The sequence below is a fragment of the Oryctolagus cuniculus genome, chromosome 12 (genome assembly GCF_964237555.1).
Source record: "Oryctolagus cuniculus chromosome 12, mOryCun1.1, whole genome shotgun sequence".
Taxonomy (NCBI): Eukaryota; Metazoa; Chordata; class Mammalia; order Lagomorpha; family Leporidae; genus Oryctolagus; species Oryctolagus cuniculus.
The window spans coordinates 106,124,881-106,135,706 of record NC_091443.1 but is presented as its reverse complement, the minus strand read 5'-3'; positions in this window follow the sequence as shown (position 1 = coordinate 106,135,706).

Here is a 10,826-nt window from a genome sequence, read left to right as displayed (position 1 = left end):
CCGAGGGAAAGGCGGGGCACGGGGCAGCAGCAGCCCCAAGTCCTTGTCTGGACTTCCTGGCCCGGGGCAGCCCATGGGCCCCAGTCTGAATGTCCTCATGGCATACATGATATTCCTGTTCCATTTCGGCCATGACCAGGTCGGGGTATGGATGGGGCGGTGCAGGGGAAGCCACCAGGTTCTGTGCACATTTCAGAAATGGAAGGTGGGCGTGACAGGTCTCTCACTGTGCAGCTGGGGGAACCGAGGTCCCTGGCACGGTCAGAGCTGCCTTCCTGGGTTGGGGTGGGGGGCTTTCTCAGCCACAGTCTGCCCGTGGACGGCCCTGTTCTTCCAGCTCTGGGATGTGGGTGGCTGCTGGCTGCTTAGAGTGGGACCAGGCTGGGGATCTACCATGGAGAGCTGGCTCCGGGAGGGGGGGGCCCTGCACCTCCCTGAGATCCCTGGAAGGGCGGATCTTGTGGGTGTCCATTCCCACAACCCAGCAGGCCCTGGGGATGCTACCCGGGACAGGCACCCCTGATTTCCTGAGCATCTGTCCCACAGCTTCCCCTGACCTCCCAGCCTCCCAGACGCCCCCTTCCCCCCACCCCCGCCCCGGCACACAGTGCTCCCAGCCTCAGGGTGGGTGGGACCCTCCCGGCTCTGGGTTCTGAGGACTTCATGGCCTGGGTCCGCCTTGCCTCATTTCCCCCACAGCTGCTGCTAGGACAACACAGGCCCTGGACGCGTCTTTAGCTCTGTCCCGCTCTCCCTCCTGTCTCTCTGCCTAGAACAACCCCCTTCAGACAGCGCAAAGTGCCTCCCGCTTGTCCCCAACTCTGGCAGCTCCCTAGGCCCTCCAGGCCTTCATCCGCGCACCCCCAGCGCGCACATCCCAAGTGTCCAGGCCCAGCCCAGGATGACGCACAGGAGATGTCAGAGATGTCCCTGGTGTCGTGAGTGAGGGTGGGGTTGTCCAGCAGGTTCCCCGGCTGGCTGCCCACGACACACGGCCACGCAGCAGCTGCTGTTGGGGCTTGTCCCTCCTCCCTCCCCCCAACCCCGGGCCTTTGTGTGCCCTCCTCCTTGGGGCCCGGAGCCAAGGGGCTCTGGCAGTCGGCCTGGGGAGGAGACAGGAGAGGTGAAGCTGGAGGCACCAAGCATCTGGAGCCCGATTCCAATCAATGCAGCTTCTCAGGGGTCCGGGGCGGGGGAGGCCCTGGGATCTGAACGGCAATAGCTTGGCAGGCTCCTGACCCATCCCCCTCCAGTGGGGCGGGCAGGGGGCCTTTGTTTAAGGCCTTTGATCAGATGGTGTGTCCAGCCTTCCCCTGGCCGGAGAGGTGTAAGGATAAAATCCTACTGTAGGAAGCAGTGGGTAGTGGGCTGTGTGAGGTGGTGGTGCTGATGGGGGTGGGGGTCCCAGGTGAGCTCACCCCCAGGCAGAGGAGGCTGCCACCTGCCTCCTGTCTCTCCCCTGCCATTCCTGAGTCTGCCCTGGCCTCATTCCTGATGTCCCGTCCCAGAGACGGGAGGAGACGGCCTTACTGGGGGCGGGGACGCTTCCTGCCACGGTCACCTGGAGGGCACAGATGAAGGAAGGCAGTCACCGAGCTGTGGGACTGCAGGAGGCCAGGCCCAGCGGCCATGCGAGAGGATCCCACTCCCTCACTCATTAACGACGGCCCATCCATCTCCACTGGGCTGACAGCAGGGCAGGGGTGCTGCCCTCCGTGTGGCTGGGAGAAGTCTTTGGGAAATGTCCTGTGGTTTCAGCCGCCCCACCCCCCGGAGCACCGTGTCCTCCTCTGTGTGACTGGGAAACCACTCTGGGCCTTGATGGGCATTTGTGAGGTTGGGTAAGACTGTGGGATGGCCACCTCCCCACCGTTCACAGCCCGTGACTTATCTTTTTTTTTTTTTAAAGATTTATTTCATTTTATTTTAAAGGCAGAGTTATGGAGGGGAGAGAGAGAGAGAGAGAGAGAGAGAGAGAGAGAGAGAGAGAATCTTCCATCCAATGGTTCACTCCCCAGATGGCCCTGACAGCCCGGGTTGGGCTGGGCTGAGCCAAAGCCAGGAGTCAGGAGCTTCTTCCAGGTCTCCCACGTGGGTGCAGGGGCCCAAGCACTTGGGCCACCTTCCACTGCTCTCCCAGGTGCATTAGCAGGGAGCCGGATCAGAAGGCTCTGCACCCAGCTCAGTCGTCTGTTGGGATTTTTTATGCACCACACGCTCAAAACGGTGGTGTGGCTCACAGCTGCCAGCCCGGAGAGGTCACAGATTGGTCTCAGTGGGCAATTCTCAGCGTGCGTACAGGTCAGTAGTTGCTGCCTGAATGTGTTTTGCGCCAGGCTGGTTTGGAGCTGAGGGTGGATGCGGGTCAGACGGGAGGGTGACGGAGCGAGCCTGATTCAAGGGGATGTACCTGATGCCCTGCACTCCGTCTGAGGATGTGTTTTGGTTTGTCAGTGCCCCTCTTTGGAAAAATGCGAGCACAACTTTTTTAAGTAAAATTAATTGACATTTTTTCAACCTATTTTCATTGTATTTGAAAGGCAGACAGAGAGAGAGAGAGAGTGATCTTCCATCTGCTGGTCCACTCCTAAAATGTCCACAACAGCCAGGGCTGGGCCAGGCTGAAATCAGAAGGACACATCTCCATCCGGGTCTCCCTCGTGGGTGGCAGGGACCCAGCCACTGACCCATCACTGCTGCCTCTCAGAGTACGTATTAGCAGGAAGCGGGAATCGGAAGCAGAGCCAGGACTTGAACCCAGGCCCTCTGGTATAGGATGTAGATGTCACAGCGGTGTCTTTTAACCACTGAACCAAATACCCGTCCCTAAGTAACAATATTTTATAGAAAAATTAGAAAATGGAGCCCCCCCAAAATCCACTATTTGTATGTTTATATTTTCTTCCTGTTTCACCTCCACATCTGTTATGGGGTGACCACACGGCATCAGACAAATGTGAACCACATTTTTTCTTAGTTTCCTAACAAAAGCACTTTCCATGCAGAGGTAGGATATTTGCTTTACTTTTTTTTAGAAGGTATATTTATTTATTTATTCGAAAGTCAGTGTAACCGAGAGAGAGAGAGAGAGGGAGAGAGAGAGAGAATCTTCCATCCACTAGTTCACTTCCCTATGGCTACAACAGCCAGGAACCAAGAACTCAGTCTGGGTGTCCCACGTGGGCGGCAGGGACCCACGTACTTGGGCCATCTCCCATTGCTTTCCTAGTTGCATTAGCAGAAGCAGAATAGCTGAGGCTCGAATCGGCACTCCAATTGGTTGCCAGTGCCACAAGCATTAGCTTAATTGCACCACAATGCCAGTACCATGGTTTTTGGTTTTTGGGTTTTTTTGGAAAATAATGCAATGGGATGATTCAATATTTTGAAACTCTTCATCCTCCCCTCAAGTGCTCTATGCGATTCAATCGCCATCCAAACACTGACAAGGCTTTTCATAGTTGGCAAGTGGGCTCTAAGTTTTTACTAGGCTGCTTCAGCAAGTTTGTGGAAAATAGAATTAAAGGGTAAGTTTATTTCAGTGCAAAAAAGTCTTGAAACCCATGCATAGCTTTTTTCATAACAAGCTTTTTCCATGACTTCTTAAAGACCCCTCGTATGCAGAGATGCCAGGTTGTTTGCACCAAAATAAACGTATCTTTTAATCCCATTTCCATGAACTTTTTGAAACACCCTCATGTGAATGGGTAAATGTCAAGAAAATTAGGACAGAAAGGAGAAAGAGGAGAAAGGGAATTGGCAAACCAGATACAGAAGGTTGTCTTCCGGCCTCAGCACTTTGAAATCGTAGCATTCGCAGGGAGTAAAGAGATGAACAGAACAGCATTGAGAGCGGGGACACGGGCTGCTGGATTGGAAAGGCAGAACGTAAAACAGAGGCCCCTCTTGGCTTTGTGGCACAGCGGGTTAAGCTGTGACCTACAATGCCAGCGTCCCATATGGGTGCAGGTTCAAGTCCTGGCAGCTCCAACTGTTCTGATCCAGAATGTACCTGGGAAAGCAGCAGAAGATGGCCCTTGGCCCTCTGCACCCACCTGGGAGACCCGGATGGAGGTCCAGGCTCCTGGCTTCAGCCTGGCCCAGCCCTCCTGATTGTTGAGGACATTTGGGGGGTGAACCAGCAGATGGAAGACCTCTCTCTCTCTCTCTCTCTCTCTCCCTGTCTCTGTCACTCTGCCTTCCAAACACGTAAATAAATCTTGAAAAAAAAATCGGTTTTAGTTCACGTACAGTTTTCCTTATACACATTTTCTGTGAATTTTTTGAGGACCTCTCATATGCTAATTTATGTCACACAGTCCCCTCCCACCGGACACTTTGGGTTTGACCATTCTAACACATCAAGGGGCATTGAGACACATCTGTGTCTCCCAAGGTCCTTTTTTTCTTCTGCTTTTGGATTTGTCCTTTAGGAACTGTCCTGGGGCAGGGTTGCTGGGGCAGAGGGCAGGTGCACAGGAAGACCTTGGCAAGCAGGACCAAGGGCCTACCGCTGTTTCACTCCCTCCACCCTTCACGGAGCTCCTATGGGGGCTGGGTGTCCTGGCTGGGAACCCAGGTCCCGCTTGGCACAGAAAGGCCATCGGAGGAGAGACTGGGAATGCCGCTTTCCAAAACCAGGGAGTGTGGGTGGCGCAGCGTGGGAGCGCCTGGAGCCGGGCTGTGCGGGCGCAGAGGAAGGCTCCCCAGGAGCACAGATGCTCAGACGCGGCTGCCTTCTCGGGTAGGGGGGACCCAAGAGGACATCAGGTGCCAGCTCAAGGAGTTGGGATGCAGCCCCGGAAGGCTGGTGAGCCGCTGAGTTCCCGGGCAGCCTTCACACGGCTCTGGCCAATATGCGTTTTCCCTATCACATCACTGCTCTGCCTGACCCTCTCCACCAAGCCTGTCTCTCTACCTGCAGAGGCCAGCCCAGCTCCCACAGGGACAAGAACCTCTGCTGGCCCTGGCCTGCCCCTTAGAGACCCGCAGCTTGTCCAGACTCACTGAGGGGGTGCTAGATGGATCTGTGCCCAGCAGAGTGGGCGCTGGGTGTGTGTGGGAGCTCAGCACCTCCGAGCTGGTCCCCACCCTGCTGCTCACACCCGCGATGGCCCTGGACAGGTCCCTGGCTTCCGCGAGCCTCAGGCCCCCAGGGCAGAGTAAGGAGTAAATGAGAAAGAGTAAGGGCTAGGACATGGGCTGGCCACGCTGGCCCAAGGCAAGTAAACTCCAGCCCCACAAAGCCAAGCCTCGACTGTACTGGGGACGGGGCGGGGGGAATCAAGCCAAAATCCCATACACCTGTCGCGCAAGGCGCTTCTCCCCTCCTGCCTCCCTCCAGTCCCCCAAATCAAGCCTCTTGGAGCCCTTGTGTCTACAGAACGCAGTGGACACGGGCGTCCCCCAGCCCAAGCTCTGCCCCGGGCCCCTGCTGTCCCCCAGGCAGGGGAGGCCCTAATGCAGACCTCATTCATCTTCCCAGCCGGCCCCGAGACAAAGGCCTAATGTGCGGCAGATGGGCCAGCCCCTGCCTCATCCCTCACAACCGCTGGCCGATAATGGGTCTCCAACGAGTCTCCCGTGACCGCCCGCTGACCAGGGGGTGGCCGGGCAATGACACGTGCAAACACAGAGCCCGGATGACAAAGCAGGGGGACGAGGGTCGGGGGGAGGCACGGTCACAGCCCGCGGCGAATCCCATAACTCATTCCTGACGTGCACACATTAAGCCGCTCAAAGACCACTTACCCCTGGACACAGAGCTGCCAAATTAATTGCCGTGGGGCCCTGGGAGGCAGCTCCTATACAGCAGGAACCCTCAGCCCCACAGCCCTGGCCCCAGGAGCCATCATCCTCCAGGAGGACAGAATTGTGCCCTGCCAGGCCAGAGCTGAGCGCCCTTCTGGGCTGCCTGGGCAGCGCCCTTCTGGCTAGGGCAGAGGGCCCCTCGTACGTGTGATCACGTGATCGGGGGAACGGGGTCGCAGGCGGAGCTGTGGGGAGCTGCGAGCAGGCAGCATACAGCGGGGCAAGGCCCTGAGTGCCGCAGAGAGCGCTGATCACCTGGACCCTGCCTCCAGCCCGTGTCCTCCCCCAGAGCCAGCCCCGGGGCCTGGGCTGCTCCCCCACGGTGCAGACACTGGGGGGCCTTCTTAAACGCAGACCCAGAGTGGACAGCGCCGATTCTGCAGGAGCCTGGAACTGGGGTCCGCAGAGGGCCCAGGGTCCCAGCCCTCTGTACCCCTGCCCCGGGCTGAGCAAGGCCTTGCAGAGCGTACCCCACCCACGTGCAGCCTCTCCCCAAGAAATCATCTCTGGGGTGGGGGGCGTATGGCGGTTACATTGCCGCTAGGGATACCCACATCTGTATCACACAGAGTGCCTGGTTCAAGTCCCAGCTCCTCAACTGGCAAGCCAGCTTCCTGCTAATGCGCACCCCACAGGCAGCAGGCCACGGCTCAAGTAGTTGGGTCCCTACACCCACGTGGGAGACCCAGATGGAGTTGCTGGCTCCTGGCTACATCCCGGCCAGCCCTGGCTGTGGTGGGCATTTGAGGAGATCTCTCTGTGTGTCTGACCTTCAAATAAAATGAAAACAAAATTTTTTAAAAAGAAAAAAATCACCTGTGAATGCAAGGGAGTGAAAACTTATCATACAAAAACCCGGCCCGCTTTATCCAGCAGGCAGACTATTGGCAATCATGGATGCTTGGAAACTGTCTCTACCTGTTCCCACCAAAAGCATGGCCTGAGACCAAGCCCGCTGCATAGGGGCCAATTCAGGGAGGTGACCCCTGGGAGCAGAATGGAGGAGAGCATGAAACAAAGGAGGAAAAAGCCACATCAAGGATTTTTTTAAATTTATTTATTTTGAAAAAGAGAGAGAGAGAGACAGAATCTTTCACCTGCTGGTTCACTCCCCAGATGACCACAACAGCCAGAGCTGGGCTGATCTGAAGCCAGGAGCCAGGAGCTTCTTCCAGGTCTCCCATGTGGGTGCAGGGGCCCAAGCACCCGGGCCATCTTCTACTGCTTTCCCAGGCCACAGCAGAGAGCTGGATGAGAAGCGGAGCAGCCAAGAACAGGCACCCATATGGGATGCCAGCGTCACAGGTGGTGGCTTCACCCGCAACGCCACAGCAGCAGCCCTAAGGATGCCTTGTGGATTGGCCACCAGTGCCCAAGAGCCCTGTGTCAGCTGTCTCAGAACTGTCCCTGCAGCTTCCAGGCCCCACTGGTCAAGGCTGCCCACGGGTAGTGCCCTCCCTCTGTGTGAATGTCGCCTAGTATTTTCTTTCATTTAAGAGGCATGGGGTGGAGGGACAGAGAGAGAGAAAGAGAGGGAGGGAAAGAGAGAGGAAGAGAGAGTGCTTCCACCTGCTGGCTCACTTCCCAAATGCTGGCAACTGCCAAGGCTGGACCAGGGCTGGTCCAGGGCTGGATCCAGGAGCTGGGAACTCCAGCCAGCTCCCACGTGGGAGGCAGGGACTCGGCTAGAGGAGCCATCCCTGCTGCCTCCAGGGTGCGCGTCTGCAGGCAGCTGGAGTGCCTAGAACTCAGGCAGTCTAATGTGGTTACGTGGGTGTCTTTTCGGGCGCCCTAACTGCTAGACCCAAGCTGGTGGGCACTCCCGCGGAACCGATCACCGGGTTGAGGCCACACTAGGAGGAGAGGCAGAAGGGAGGTGCAGGGACACAGCAAAAGCCCCCGAGGCCGCGAAAATGCAGCTCGACTGCGGGCCCACAGGCAGCTCACAGCCCAAGAGACGAGTGCTGGGATCCCACGGGCAAGAGCAGCATGTGGGGCTCAGAAGGTGAACCCTGGAGCAGCGCAGAGCCGGCGGCCTCACAGGACGGACGGCTGACCCGGGGCCTGGGGAGGGCAGGGGCGGGGGGCTGGACGGCCCCTTTCACAGCCTGGGAAGCAGGTGGGCGAGGGCCCAGTTTCACAGCACACAGTGGCAATGGTGACAATGACACTGCGGCTGCTGACCTGAGGTCCAGTGCTCTGGCCACCCCCCGGGCACAGCAAGTTCTCCACGTGGTCTCATCCCGCCAGAGAAAGGCGGTGCCTGCAGCTGGTGACACAGGCTCTGGCCCCGGCTCACCGTCTGCTCACTCAAGGGAGCTGCTCTAAAGCCACCTTGACAGGTGCGCTGGATACAAACTCCCTGCTGCTCTGGCAAGCTGGTGCCCCTGGCAGCCCCTCTGGGCCTCACTGCGGCGGGAAGGGAATTTCCAAGCTCCAACCAGAACCTCAAGGCTGTGGGCGCTCTGCCCCGAGCTCACCTCTCCCCTTTGAGCCCAGTGCCCTCTGGCCAGCATCTCCCTGCCGTCCTGCCATCCCCACCCTGGACCTTACTCCAACCCTACTGCTGCCACCACTCCCAGCTGTCCCCAGAGGACACCACCTCCTGGCGGCCTCCAGAGTGGACTCCACAGGGTGTGGATGCCCCCACGTACCTGGGGGTGCTGGAGCTGGCCCACACCAGCTTCCTAGTGCCCCAGGCAGGCATGGGCCAGCAGCATCAAGTCAGCAGCTTCCATCACCCCTGGGAGCGGGGTCCACAGCAGAGCAAGAGGAACCTACTATCAACCACCTGTAGACAGCCTGTTGTTAAAGGCCTCCCAGCACACCACTGGCACCTGCTCCTCAGAGACCCTCCCAGGCCAGGCAGACCCTCCTCCACCCTCCCGGGCACATTCCCCTGCCAGCCTCTTTTATCTCATCAAGCCCCCCATCCACCTGCCCCCCTGGAATGGGCCTGGCTCCCTCCAGCTGCACTTTGCCCCACCCCACCCCCCAGTACAGGGTGAGCCCATAGGACCATCCATCCTGCCTCTTTCGGCCATGCCCACAGCGTGCTCGTGAGCAGACGTGGCCTACGTGAGGATTCCTGGGGCCTGGTTCTAGTTCCCACCCTGCTCTGGATTAGCCATGCGCTCTCGCTGGGCCAACTCCACCCCCCAGGGCTCTGGTGTGGGGAGAATCAGATGGGTGGGGGCTTCTTGGACTAAAAGGTCCTTTGCTGTTGAGGGAGACCAGGAGCCCTGGCGAGAAAGAGCCAGCCTGAGCCCCGTGGCAGGAATCTTCCACCCCGTTCCTTAGAGCATCCCAGCCTGGCCCCGCAGAAGCCTAGAGAGTGGACACTGGCGGAGCAGTCACGGGCTGGTGGAAACCACCGAGCCATGGCCAGCAGCTGGTACCCGGCGTAGAATTGCAACCTGACCCTGGACAGCGGCTGGGTGCAAGGAAGTCCATCCGGCCATGCCTGCAGGCTGCAGCCCTGCACAAGGTGTGTGCCCAGGGCGGAGGCTGCAGCTGTCCCCAGCCCCACCTCCCCAGCACGAGCCTTTTAACCCACACTCCTTTCTCTCTAGCTCCCCGGGGCATCTCAATAGCAGGACCTGTGAGGTCACAGGTGGGACCCCCACAGCTCCATCTGCAGGGCCCCCGAGCGAGCAACATGGGGCTTGCAACTTCCCTATTATAGGCTGTGCCTGCAGAGTGCCAGCCCCGCCCCCAGCGTTTCTGGATCTGCAGGTGTCATGTTTTGAGTAATTGTCCAGGGGCGGCAGCAGCTGCTGGTCTGGGAACACACTCTGAAACCCCCTAGGGGTTAAGGTGCTGACCTCGAGGCCCCAGAGGTCTTGGGCTAAGTTCCAGTAGCCCTCAACAGCCGGCAGCCACTGCCTCCCTGCGCAGAACAGCCAGGGAGGGGCCGGCGCCTGCGCTGTGCGGGCCGTGACTGCCACCCTCTGGCCAGTGATGGTACAGCCCCTGTCTGGAGGCCCGGCCGATCGGCCATCTTCTGCAGCTCTCCCAGGCACGTTAGCAGGGAGCTGGATTGAAAGATCAGCTGTACTTCGGTATGGGATGCCAGCTTAACCCACTACCCCACGAGGCCAGCCCTGTTTTTATGCATAGAAACAGACAAGATTCCGAGACTTCATCAAATGCCAAAAACATTCATGGCACCAAAAAGGCTAATTATCACTGCTTCATAGCTGCACTGTTAAGGCCATGTGCCTACTTCTTTGGGGTCAAGGGGTGAAAGCAGGTGCTTAAAGTGCTGTTTTTGCCCGGCGCCGTGGCTCAATAGGCTAATCCTCCACCTTGCGGTGCCAGCACACCGGGTTCTAGTCCCGGTCGGGGCGCCGGATTCTGTCCCGGTTGCCCCTCTTCCAGGCCAAGCTCTCTGCTGTGGCCCAGGAGTGCAGTGAGGATGGCCCAAGTCCTTGGGCCCTGCACCCCATGGGAGACCAGGAGAAGCACCTGGCTCCTGGCTTCGTGTGCCGGCCGCAGCACGAGGGTGAACCAACGGCAAAAAGGAAGACCTTTCTCTCTGTCTCCTTCTCTCTCACTGTCCACTCTGCCTGTCATAAATAAATAAAGTGTTGTTTTTAAGTGAAGGATTTGGATTTCTTAATTACAGAACTGGACTGTCTTCAGAAAGCCTTTGTGTGGTCAGCATTGTGGCTCAATGGGTTAAACTGCCATCTGCAATGCTGGCATCCCATATCTCAACCACATGGGCACGGGTTCAAGTCCTGGTTGCTCCACTTCCCATCCAGATCCCTGCTAAGGAGCCTGAGAAAGCAATGGAAGATGGCCCGAGTGCTTGGGCCCCTGCCACCCATGTAGCAGACCCGGACGGAGTGGCAGCTGTTGGCCTAGCAGTTTAGACACCTGTGGGAGGCCCACAGCCCATATCGCACGCAGCACCTGGGTTTGGGTCCCTCTGTTACTGAAACCTACAAACTTCACCAAGTCAGGGAGGGAGATCGCTCATCTCGTAACTCCCAGAAGCCATTGCTCCGTGG